Source organism: Mesoplodon mirus (genome assembly GCF_964341445.2).
Source record: "Mesoplodon mirus genome assembly, chromosome: 9".
NCBI lineage: Eukaryota > Metazoa > Chordata > Mammalia > Artiodactyla > Ziphiidae > Mesoplodon > Mesoplodon mirus.
The window spans coordinates 93960515-93973857 of NC_138985.1; the positions used below are offsets into that span (position 1 = coordinate 93960515).

General features: G+C 43.5%; 1 protein-coding gene across 5 annotated transcripts in view; it reads right to left on the reverse strand.

Moving 5' to 3' along the window:
• The window catches only part of LOC309810579 (uncharacterized protein), a 200182-nt gene that overhangs the window by 38987 nt on the left and 147852 nt on the right, over positions 1-13343 (reverse strand). The gene's annotated exons all lie outside the window — the stretch shown is intronic.

Here is a 13343-nt window from a genome sequence, read left to right on the forward strand (position 1 = left end):
CATTAAGCTTGTTTCTGACCAAGTGGACTCCCCAGGGAATGCCTGGAGTGATGTTGCTCACGGTTCAGACCTCTGAATTTTCCCTGAAGAGCTGAACTTCCTGTATTTCAAAGCGGACCTCTTCTAAGAGGGACTGCCACAAACATCCTGAGAGAGGCAAGGACCTCAGGGGAGCGGGCAGACAGTTTTTGAAAGAGACTTATTTTCTACGATAAAAACATCCTTTAGGGATTTTATAATTTAAGTTCAAGCAATTAAACATGCACGTTTAGCACCCAACTGCAGGTGTTTGAACAAATGGGTGAAAAATGTTCAGATGGCTGGCAGGCTTAATTCACCATTATCTAAAATGAGTTGTCTGTCTAAGTCATCACAGCAGTTTGAAAAGCATGATCTTTCATGTTTCAACCTTACCTCAAAATTATAAATTATATTTAGCTACGTGAGTGTCGGATCACTTATTTCCATTATAAATGCAATGCTAACTGTAGACATACCGGGCAATCTGCAGGCAGGATCTGAAAGCATCATGCCACCGCTTTCATGGAACAGAGAACAGCTTTCTGTTGCCACATGCTTCCCCAAGTTCAGCCCTCTGCCTTTGAAGCAATAACAACTTTCACCAAACCCCAACCCTAGCCTAAAACCCACAGTGCTTGGGGTCCTTTGGGACGGCCGAAGCTCGAAAACCAGGAGCTGATGGGACGTCTTTGAGATGTGTGTGTTGTAGCAGCAAAACACACAGAGGGCAATGGAAACACCTGCTCTTATGACGTCTGTGCTCATATTTAGAAGTTCAGCAGAAGGAACAACACCTCTGAGCTACTTGGCCCCTTTTATAAGCTCTTTCTTTTCTTGATTTTTTTTTAATATTTATTTATTTGGCTGCACCGGGTCTTAGTTGCAGCATGCATGCTCTTAGTTGCAGCATGTGGGATCTAGTTCCCTGACCAGGGATCGAACCCAGGCCCTCTACACTGGGAGCATGGAATCTTAACCACTGGACCACCAGGGAAGTCTCTCTTTTCTTAATTTGATGAGCACTCCCAAAGCATAACTTCCCTGTGGTCATCGGGTCCGTCTTGTTTCAAGAGAATAATCTGCCGTGAAGATATACTCACTTTCAAAGATAAAAGAGGGTATAATTCTGATACAAAATTCTCATTTAAGAACTCCTACAACAGAACACACCCCTTCTTGCCTTCAGGTTGTCTTGAACATCTCTCGTCCTCTGCAGGTATCTGAGGCCTGTTTTGCAATCTGGTCTTTGGACTCAAATGATCTTTACCTGGGTAGAGAACAAATTCCATGCCTTGTTTCTGCTGTTTAAAAAAAAAATCCAAGTATCTTCAGTGATTAAACAATGGAGAAGATACAGCAAAAATTATTTGTTAACTGCATTTTCTTTCAAATGACAGTTATGCTCAAGAGGTGAAACTTATTCTAGCCTTACGCTTGTTTTTCTTTTATAAGAGCTTTTTATAGTTTCAGAACTGTAATTAAATTTCTTCAGAACTGATTAATTAAACTTAAGTTTTCAAGAAGAGAATGATGGGTTTTCTTAAACTATTAAGTTTCCAAAAGGAAGACAAATTATTTTTATTCTAATATAAAAGATGAGAGACTGAAAGGGAAAATTTTTTCCATCTGTATTTTGATTAGAATTTTTTAATGTCCAAATTCTTGGTTGTAAACCACAGTAAACAACCAGTCATTCATTAAGAAGCAACTATTGAAAAGGCGATATTTAAAGGAGAAAAAATAAAACATGATGTGATTAAAACTCCACGCACGTCTTCACTTCAAGGCAAACGCTGTGCCCATCTGGGTATTTAGAAGGTGCCAAATATCATTGGGATCTAGATTTAATTCATGTCATAAAGAAAGTACTGTGTTTAATTTGTTTACAAAAGACCTAGAACCTCATGGAAATGATGGTGGTGATATGGACATGAAGTGAACTCAACATTAAAATGAGGTACTGATTTTTAAATTATTTAAATATACAATCAATCACAAACATGAACAAACTTTCAATGATCTAGTATTCTACTCCTAATGAGAAAAGGTAATTTTACAGATAACCTTCAGCTTTAATAGGTTTCTGCTCTAATTTTCTCCTCTGTTCGGAAATCTTTAAAGGTCAGTCGGTTTAAAAATCCTGGCTGCTTTTAGTCAGAGGGCCAAAGAAGAAGAGACAAGGTCTGTCCCGAGGGGACTCAAAGCTGGATTGTGAGAATTTAAACCCTGGACATGTTACCTGAACTGAAGGCACTGTCTTTGCTCGCTTTAGTGGTGAGACTTGGGAAGGACCCGAGCTCCAGAGCCCTCTCTTCAGGTGACAGGAAGTACGAAGTGCAGTGATCCCAGCAGCTCCCAGCACACGTGCAGAGGTATCCACCTTCAGAAGTTAAGCCTGAGCTGGCCGACCTGCCGGCCAGGGTGGCCACCGTCGGTGGGGCGGTGGCTTTCCCTCCACACTCTCTTGCCCACGGAGTCTTACATGAACAGCAGACCCGATCCCTGATTTCAGTCTAAGGACACTGATGGGAATTTTCCATGAAATCTTCTTTAGGAACAGACAGCTATCGTAAACACCACAGAAATGAGCTCTCCCTTTCCAAATTCCTCTGAGAGTGGCAGAGAATATGTACAGCCTTGCTGTAAACTTATTTGTAACAGATAAAATAAAATAAAAGCTTCTCCTCCAGGTTATTACAACTCTACCAACAGTCATCATCCAACCCTATAATGCACACGTGGGACCTACGTGGAAACAAACTCATAATACTAATCTCCAAGAGTGATTCCGCAGTAGGTAGCTTTATAAAACCAGGCCCCCCCCTTTTTTTGGCCATGCCTTGTGGCATGTGGGATCTTCCCCAACTGGGGATGGAACCTGTGCCCCCTGCAGTGGAAGCACGGAGTCTTAACCACTGGACCGCCAGGGAAGTCTCTAAAACCAGCCTTTATGCTTATAAATCTACCCTCCAATAGGTGACAACAGAACAGCTCTGTCACTCTCCTTCATTTCTAATATGTACACAGAGAGGCGAACACAAGGTTTTATTGACACCCTTACTGTACGTGCTTCTTTTCTTCATAGCACATCATAACCTGCAGTTGCCTTTGTGCATTTGTACACTGCCTGCTTCTTCCACTAGTCTGTAAATTCCATGAAGGCAGGATTAGCGTCTGTGTTATCCTTATATAAACACCATGGGATGGATGGAAGGAGGGTGGGGAAGAGGTGGGGAGGGAAGGAGAAAGAAGTAGTAAGAGGAGGAAGGGAGGGAGGGAAGGAAAGGAAGACAGCAGGTGCAACAGCAGCTACGCTGGTTTCAGCAGAGACACGGCGTACGTTTACAATTTCATCAGATTTTTCATTTACAGAATTTAAAATTCTTTATAACTATTACCTCATCAAATCACCTAATAACCCCAAGTGCTCTTTTAGCATGAAATTAAAATTATTATGTATGTGACACGGAGGCACAAAAATGAGGAATAATTAGCTCCTAGATCTTTCGTGTTTTATCTGTACGACAGCCACTACAGCAGGTAGTTCTGCTCACTGACTTTTCAGGTTATCTGTGTGTAAATACAGAGCTATGTTTCTTAAGTGAACGGTTTAAGAACTGTGACCAAGGTCCAGTATTTCCGCCCTTTTTATTCATTCAACATCTCTTGGAAACCCGAAGCCCGACTTTAACTTTGGATACAGCTAGGTGAAGGCAGAACTAGTTCTCAAGCAACTCTTCTCATTTTTACCACCTACATAGAAATGTAGCTTCTGGCAGAGGATGCCTCTCAACGAGGAAATCATTTACCAATAATAAGCAGGGTCACTGGGGGCAGAGGACGACATCAGACCTGACGGCTAGGAAGGCAGGTAGTGTCACTAAGAGGATGCTCGAGATCCCTCCCATCACCTGGCTCCAGGGGCAGCATCCGAGGAGTCCTTTCCTCACGCAGCGTATCCCAGGAGGGTATGATGGGCACTGTCATCAACACGGGACTGAGGAGGGCTCGCCTGAGTTTACACAGCCCGTCAGGACGCAGCCCCACGTCTTAAAGGCTGCGTCTGCTGCCTCAGCGGGCCGCCAGGCTGCTCACTGCTCAGGCTCTGAACCCGCAGGGCCGCAGGAAGTGGCAACAAAATCATCTGCACCACAGAGAAAGTGTGAACACACACAAGCCCAAACCGATCATCATAGTTTGGAAGCATCTTGTCTAGGAACAGTTACCGACAGGAAAGTTAACCTGCTGAGCCAAGCGCAGACCTAATCAGGTCCGTTTTTGCCACAAATGCCTAAAGCCCTTCTGTCAGGGCAGAGACGAACCTCGACTCCCATCATCTGTGGCTGCCGTGGGAATTACGAGAATTAAAAGAAATAACGCACGCCCTTGTGGCACCTTAACGCTGTGGGTCTCCTGCGCAAACTACATTCAACCCCAGCTCCCATCTGAACACAGCCAGACCAGCCTTGGCAAGTCAGCTTTCATCTTGCTCAATCCTTTCTCAGTTTTTCTCTATCAATTTATCACAAGTGTTATTGGTTGAGGGTCTACAATACATCTAGCATTCTTCTGATGACAAAATAAAAAAATCACTCCCTGTACACTCTGCACTCAAGTACTTTATGATTCAGATTTTTTTCTCCCTTCTGGATGTCTATAATTTCTTCCTGACGGACTAGGGTTTAGAAAATATGGCACGTTCACAACCATAGGAAGTTAACTGCACGGCACCCACCACAGAGCAAGAAAGTCAGAAAGGTGTCAGTTCTGACTGCTGGGCTAATTCACCTGGGTCCTGACCTGTATCACCAATGTCCCAGGAATGTAACCTTCTCATCACACCCCCGATGGCAAGCAGCTGTGACATGCTGATTCTGTGGGTAGGACGTCATGCGTTCCAGCTTCATTTGCAAGAGTATTTCTAGGTCCAACTGCCGCCTTGTGGCCACAGCAGAGGTCCTGACCCCTTCAGCCAGCTCCACTGGGAGACGGAATCAAGGCCAGCGATCTATGATCTAATCCCAGTGCCAAGGTGAGTTTGTCAAAGGCCCTGAGAGCAAATTATGTTTTCCCTGCCTGGGGCTTGGTTTCTATGCTTTAAAAAGAATTCTCAGTATTTACTGCAGTAAAATTAAGCACTTTCAAATTTCTGCCAGATGCCCTGGAGAAATACGGTTTATTAACACAGAACAAATGCAGTGCCTGAAAGGCAGGAGACCTGGATCTTAGTCCCTGGCCCACTACTGATTCACTCACTGGGTGGCTTCAGGCAGGGAACTTAAATCAAGTGCATCATTTTAAACGGGCACAGAGTGGACACTTGGCAGGTGGGCAGTAGCCTGTGAGGTCTGAGGCTGGTCCAGTGGCGCAACTAAGTCAGTGCAGACGAGGCCCTTTGCCAGGGCCCAGGGCCTTGAGTGCTGTTTTGTAGCTGGCTCAAGGTGGCCACGCTGAAATGTGACCATAAAATTTGTGAAAGCTTGAAGCTGAAGGAACTGGTTGAAACCTGTCCTTGAAAAGAGGGGCAGTCCCACATATTAGGTAAGAGCACAGCTTTTAGGAGCCAACTCTGTGGATTCGAATCCTGAGTCTACCATTTTCGAGCTTTAGCTTTCTCGTCTGTAAGATATGAATAAATACCATCTACCTGTCACAGGCTGTTGTGAGGATTAGATGTGTTAATTCTTGTAAAGTAAACACTAGGTGAACATTAGCTATTAGCTAAAAGTTAACAAGGTATTAAAATCAAATGTAATAATTTATTAAGTATATATTTTTTCAGTTTCCAAAGCAAATTTATATAGAGTTCCAGTTGGAATGAATGAAACTCCATGAGAGAGGTAATAATAAAATACCTAACCTTCTACACCCCTTTAGAGTTTGCAAGACACTTTCCCCTGTTTTCTTTGAGGCTCATATTCTCCTCATTTATTCTTTTACAAGTCACACTTCAGCAAAGTGACCAGGCAGACTGGAAAGACCAGAGGCAAAAAGATTAAAAATCTCAATCAATAGGTTAAATAGCATTCCAGAAACGGCTGGAGAAATAATGCTTTAGAGGCCATCTGCACGCTGGTATCTCCATCTGAGACCTCTCCCCTGAAATACAAACTTGAATATCCACTTGCCAACTCAACATCTCCACTGGAATTGCAATAGGCATCTCAAAGTCAACATGACTAAAACAGAACCTCCTTCTTTTTCTCCCCTCTCCCCATAAACAAGATAATGGGTAAACTGTGATACATTCACACCTCTGGAACACTGCAGCAATGTATACAAAGGAACTGCAGCTATACTCCCAACAACATGGGTGACTTTTATAAACATAATATGGGGGAAAAACATAAGCTACGAAAAACTACACATGGTGTGACACCATTTTTTACGTATCTCAAAATACCTTTAGCAACGCACATTTGTGTGATAAAGTTTATATGTTTGTTTAAAATAAATCGAGAGAATTAAAAACACAAATTTCAGAATTGCAAGGAAGCTGGAGAATAGTGGGAAGAAAGTTCACAGAGGGATCCAGAAGCATCTGTAATGTTCCAGTTCTTAAAGTAGGTGGTGGGTCACTAGAGTACATTTTTTAAAACTGTGCTTTAGAGCTTACTTGTATGTTATGCATAATCTTTTGTATATATCAAATAATCAACAAATTAAAAAGACAGAAATACAACCCGTAAAAATGAACTGTGTTGAAAGTTATACTTTAAAACAAACTAAGCAGTGAAGGAGAGTAAATCTTGCCAAAAATATGAAGAAATTAATGTATACTAATAAAGTTGGGTTATGGAATATAATTATTTTTACAAGGATGAATAAAACACATAGGTAATACATGGATCAAATGCCAAGGGAAAAAATGACTAGGTTTAGAGGTCAGAAAAAATTTATTTATCGGGGATCTTTTTTCTATTTCGCTGGGCTTTCTTTCTTAAAAACAAAATGGATTGATTGATTGATATTACTTGTTTCGTGTTCCCTGTTTAGCAGGTGGACGATCCAAGGCTGCTAAGGATGAGAACATCTCCCTCTCCTGCCCGGGCTTGGGTCTCTTGAGGCTTGTCCAGGAGAAGCTCAGCACCTCACCTGGTGAAGGCCCATGATTTTGGAGTTACCCTTCTCTCCCCCATCAGCACTGATAGCGGCAGTTTATTGTAGACAGACTTAAAACATATGCTTTCTTTTTTCTAGAGCATCTAAGTTGCAATTCTTAAAACAAACACAGCATCAGAGTCTATTTTAGAAGGAAGTGACCAAGCTCAAAGAAGCACTAGGCATGATGTGCCTTGTTTATTTATCTGTTTGAACAGGCAATGAAACAAAAAGAGGCCTGTGCATTTCTTGTGCTTTTCAAATAGGAACTGGATCTATCTGAATGGCCAGGGAGGAGAAGACAGTTTGATTTAGATTTGGCATGGGTTTAGGGGAAGAAATGTCTTTGTAACTGGTCCTGAATATTATGGCAACTTGGACTGAGTCAGTCTCCAAGGGAGAAGTCGCCACGTGTTATAACAGAAGCCAGTGGGCTTGGCAAGGAAGGGAATTAAAGAATTACAATTAAAGCAACACCATTTTTCCATCATGGCGAAGATGCGCTGGCCAGGACCATGGTCTGTCCTCCTTTTCCATGGCTGATCAAACTAAGCACTGCCCTTTCAAATCAGTCTTTATCATCATATTCTGAAGAACACTAAATGCTGAGATTAATGTTAATTTCTAATGAATTCTTAAGGAGAACTTCTTCTTCCTCCTTACTAAAAAAAAGAATAAACGATTCAGAACAGAGATTCAAAAAGAGGAGTGCCAGCAAAAATTCTGTTAAGAAGGTTGACAGAGTACATCTTTCAAATGTACTTATTAATTTTGGAGCTCCAATAAGATAAGATTGTGATCTGTTTTGATGCATGCTTCCGTGCCCCCCCGCCATTTAAATTTCTGAAAGTTAGATTCTTGCCTATCTGTCTTGCTATTTTAACTGGTCATTCCCAAACATAAACTGCCCCACTTTGAAGCTTTCCAAAGCCAAGAAGAGGTGAAGTCTGGCACAAAGCAGGCTGTCAGTGAGTGTTTACTGAGTGAATCTGCATTTTTGCATGGCCTTGAGTTGGATGTAAATTCTAAGGCTTCTTACATTAACAGTAATTTTTCAGTCAACATCATCATAACTTACTATTTCCAAGAGGAAAAATAAGCTTGTATAAATGCTACTGAATACAGTATCTAGTTTTCATTTATGAGAAGCAAAGGAAAGGAATTTTGAGAAAAAAAAGGAGACAAAATATAAATATAAATCATACAGTTTCAGTTTACAAAGTGGTTTTTCCAAGTATACCACGTATTTCACTAAAAAAGAAAGGAGATATATATGTCTGTGAGATAGGTAGGTGACAAACTAAGGGGTGTGTGTATGCATGTGTGCAAGACCAAGAAAGCATGAGAGAAAGACACAGACAGAAAGAGAGACAAAGAGGAACCTGGAATAATTAAAGAAACAGAGAGTTTAAGGAATGTTTTAAAAATACATTATTGATGATTCCTTAAAAGCACCAGAATTCCTTAGATGTTGCCCTAGACCAGTGTGGCATACCAGCTATGAAAAGTCGGTCCTGAATGCTAATGACAGGGATGTACACAGTATCATGCAGATTTCTTTTGGGAAGGAGTGTTACTGACAGAGCCATGTAGCACTGACTGAAGCCCAGGCTGATAGGCTCATCTTGAGGAGAAAACATCCTCAAATAGGTGCCCAAGGGCTAAATCCACATGCGTCTGTAATACCCTCTCTCCCCATCCCCATGGCTATTTGGGAGTGATCTCAGAGAACAGAGTGAGTCCGTCACTCAACATACATGTATAAGAACCTACTACGTGTCAGGCACTGCACTTGGTAGATGCAGAAATATGATAATGAACTCAGTGAAAAAAAATGTTCCTGCCCTCATGGATAGCAGGGAGCTGGCGGCAGAGGTGCAGCAGAGTGACTGAGAACACTGGGGGCTGGGGGCATTAGATGAGGTTTAAATCCTGCCCTGTTTAACTCCCTCATTATTGCTTTCTCTATATGTAAAATGGGATGATAATGTTGAGAAGATTCCAGGAGATCATGTTTGTAAAGCACCTAGAACAGTCCCTGGCACACTAAAGGCCCCATAAATGACAGTTACGAGGGTTACTTCCTCAGAGAACTGAAGGACACACACAAAGAAGTTTGCCATCTTCTTCCCCAGAACACACCCCAAATTGTTGGACAAGGAACTAAGCCACATCACCACTTGATCACATTTCTGTATGACTTTTGGCAAATCAGGTAGCCAACAGTGTCACTGAGCTAGACAGGAAAGTTTAGTCGCTAAAAATATACCCCAGAAATAATATACCCCATACTGTTGCCGTAATGGGAATGTTTTCTGTTTCTCAAGGAGGTAGCAAGAGAGTATCACTGGAAGGCCTCTTGAAAAATCAATTAGAGCATTTCTCTTTTAAAACAAGCCCTATCAAAGCACCACTAACCATGATGAAGGTTCCAGATGATGGCTCCAAAGGGACAGATGAGAGGCTATATTCAGGACATCTTAGACTGAGAAGCAGTAGAGCAGAAGGGTTAGGAGCACAGCCTCTGGAGCCAGGCTGCCTGGGCCCCACGCCTGGCTCTCTCACTCACCTGCTGTGCAGCAATGACCATGCTGCTCACTGGGGCTCGGTGTTTAAAATCGGTAACGGGGGGTTAATATCAGTCCCCATCTCATTGGGTAGTTGTAAGAATTAAAATCGCTAACATCTGTGAAGCAATTGAAGCAATTATGATAGACCTGAGCCCTAGAAAAATAGTCTATAAATGTTAGCAATAATTATGCCTGGCAAACCCAGTAACTTTATTATGCTGCTAATAAGCATGTGACAGCCCAACAGCAAGAGAGCAACCGAACCACACCCGAGGAGTCGGGAGTCCTCTCCTTGGCTCACACATCTTCTTTCTGCATCACACTGGGTGCACCACATCCCTTCTGTAATTCACGCTCCTCATCTACACGACAAGCAATATACATCTCCACCAGGAATGCCTAGAGGGGCCTGATGCCGTTTTTTGCTAATAGCAACAGCAGCTGAACAGTTTAAATTTCTGTATCTTCCTGTCTATATCAGTCAGAGTTTTCCAGAGAAAGAGAGCCTATAAGATGTGGTGTGGAGGGGGCGGAGGAGAAAGAGACAGAGATCAAGAGATGGAATTTTAAGGAATTGCTTAGGCCAATTCCAGTGGGGTTTGACAAATCCGAAATCTGCAGGGCAGGCTGGTGACCCAGGGAAGAGATGATGCTGTGGTCTCAAGCCGGCAGGCAGTCTGGAGGCAGAATTCCTTCATCCCTGGGGGACAACAATCTTTTCCTCTTAAGGCCGTCAATGGATTGAATGAGGCCCACATACCTTATGGAGGGTAATTTGCTTTACTCAACATCCCTGATTTAAATGTTGATCTCAGCTAAAAATACCTTCAACAGGTATTTTTATACACCTTCTTGACTGGTGTTTCACCAAATACCTGGGTACTGTGACCTAGCCAAGTTGACACATAAAATCAACTATCACACTATCCTTTCAGAAGAGATGGTGTTCAGATGATTCTTTGCTGCAGGAAAAGCCTCTAAGAATGCACAGCAACTTCACTTTCTGAGACCAGATTAGAGGCAAGAAATTCAGATGAGGCACCCATTTCTTTAGAAATGAATTCTAAGGCTGAAGAAAAACCTTGAAAGCAGACATAGAAGATGGTATCTGAATAGTTAAGTAGGAAGAGTCAGGAGAATGTACTCCAGTCCACAGAAAGGACAAGCCTTTAGAACAAGGGCTGCAAACTCAGTACCTATAAGGGCCAGACAGATAAGACAAATGAGTGAAACGAACAGGGTGGGGGACATGCAGAGTGCACAGTGCACACCCCATGTAAAACTGCTCCCCAGCTTCTGGCCGAGGAAGGCTCCAAGTCCAACTTTCTTTCTGCAACAGCCCGAGGGCACACACAAGCATGATCCAGTGGGAGGACAATCAACTTTCGGTCAGGTCAAAGGAGCCCTGTCTCTCTATTCTACCACTCATCAGCAGCATGACCTAGAATAAGTTCCTTAAAACTCTCCAGGCCTCTGTTTTGTTTGTAGAATGAGGTCACTGCCACTTACACTACAGAATTATTGTGAACACTCAGGGAAAAGTGCCCAAAATGTGACGGTTGATATACATGCTTCCTACTTTGCTTTTATTAACCACCATTTATATGGCACTTACTATGTGCAAGGCACTACTTTGCAGCTCATTTAATCCTCACAACAACCCCACGAGGCAGGTACTCATTTTACACATGAAGCAGGGAAAGGGTAAATAATTTGACCAAAGACACACAGCAGAGAATACTAGAAGACTGTCAAAAGATATAAAACAATAGGACTATTAGATGCTATAATAGATTCTATCCCTCCAGCTACCAGAAGATTCTCTGTCTTTTCTTTCAACCTAAAATTTGTTGCAAGTGTAAGTGACGTTTGCTGCCGGTACCCATTGACTCCCACTCACTCCTCCACATCTTGCATGCCCCGCCCCCACCACTCCATGAGCCTCTCCCTTAAAGGCACTCGTGACTCTGGGCTCAGCAATCCGAAGGCCTCTCACAGTCCCCCCCCTCCTTACCCCTGCGTTAGTGGGGCACCTCTCAACAGTTCCTCTCCGCAGCACCAACATCCACTGGCCTTCTAAGGCTCTGAAGTTCCCCGTTTTCCCCTTTGGAAGCTCCTCCGCGGTCTCCTCCCACCCCTTATCCGCCCCCAGAGGTGAGTCCTAGGGCCCATTCACTCTCTCCTCATGCTCCTCTTCGTGCTCTGACGCTGTGCACGCAGTCCGTGGAAATCACGTTTTCAACTCACACGCCTCAGTGCCCAACCTCCAAACCTATGCAGCAGGTAGTGACCGACCTACACGCTGACCCTCTCCCCTCCAAGTCCCGCCAGCAACCTGTGTGACTTTAACCTGCACATGAACACCCGTCCAGCACGCGTCTGTTAGCTCCTTAACCTCCCCATATCCCACGGCCAGCTCTCCCCTCCTCTGGACCTGTCCACTCCAACGACCTTGCTCTCTTACTATCAGTTGAACTGCTTCACTTCTGAACTAGTACATGCTGATGTCCCTCTCTCTGACCACGATCCCCTCTCCTTCAGCTCCCTTTACTAATTATTTAGGACACCAGTTGGTTACGTAGGATAACCAAACCTAATAATCCTAAACCCCACATCTGATCCTTCCACCGTGTCCCCTAGGAAAGTACCAGCAACAACCCAGCTGCCCAGTTAGAAACTTACATGTTAACTTTTATCCTTCTCTCTCCCTTATCCCCCATATCCAACAACCCCGCAAATTCCATATGTCTACCATTCTTAAACGTCAACCAGAGTCTCTCTATCTGGATCACCCTCACCTCTCGTCTAGAATCCTCTCTCCAATGAACTCGTGACCAGTTTTCTTGCTTCTGGTACTTGCTTCCCTAAAATCTATTCTCCAGCAGACAGAATGGTCCTTCTAAAACATGAGTCTAATCACATCACCCCAGTGCTTGAAACCCATGAACACTTCCCATGTCCTTAACGAGATGATCAGATCCCCTAATACAGCTTCTGGGGCATTTCTTGATCTAGCTGCTACCCACCCCTCTGGCCTTATCTCCTGTTTTCTCCGTTTCAGCACCACATAATTTCCAGTTCTTCAGATGTATCATGCTTCTCTCTTGCCTCTGGGGTCTTGGTACATTCTAGTTCCCCTACCCGGAATATGCCTTTTTCTTCCTTTTTACCTTGGCACTCATCATGCGAGTGTCATGTTAAGGACTATAGCTTCCTTCAGAGACTTCCTGGTCCCCAGACTTGGTTAGGTGCCCCGGGTCGGTGTTCCTGTAGCAAATCTGCACTCCCCCCGCCCCTACATTACAGTCACCCCACAGTATGGAGTCTCCCTCGCCAGCCTGTTCTGTAGGGTAAGACTATGGCTCTCTCGTTCAGCACTCTATTCCCACTGCCACGCAGTGCTCGTCCATAAGGACGCTCAACAAGTATGTGTTGAATAAAGGAGCACGCAGCTGATTCTTAAATCCCTGTCTCCAATCCTCTTAACTTTGTCCTTGAGATTCAGCTCCACAACTCCAGTTGCCTGATGGATGTCTTACCAGTATCTAAACTGAACATGTACAAAGTGGATAGGGATCATCTTCTCTCTCACATCTGCTCTCTTCAAAACCTAGTACAGTAGAAAGAGAACAGGTATGGAAATCAGGGACG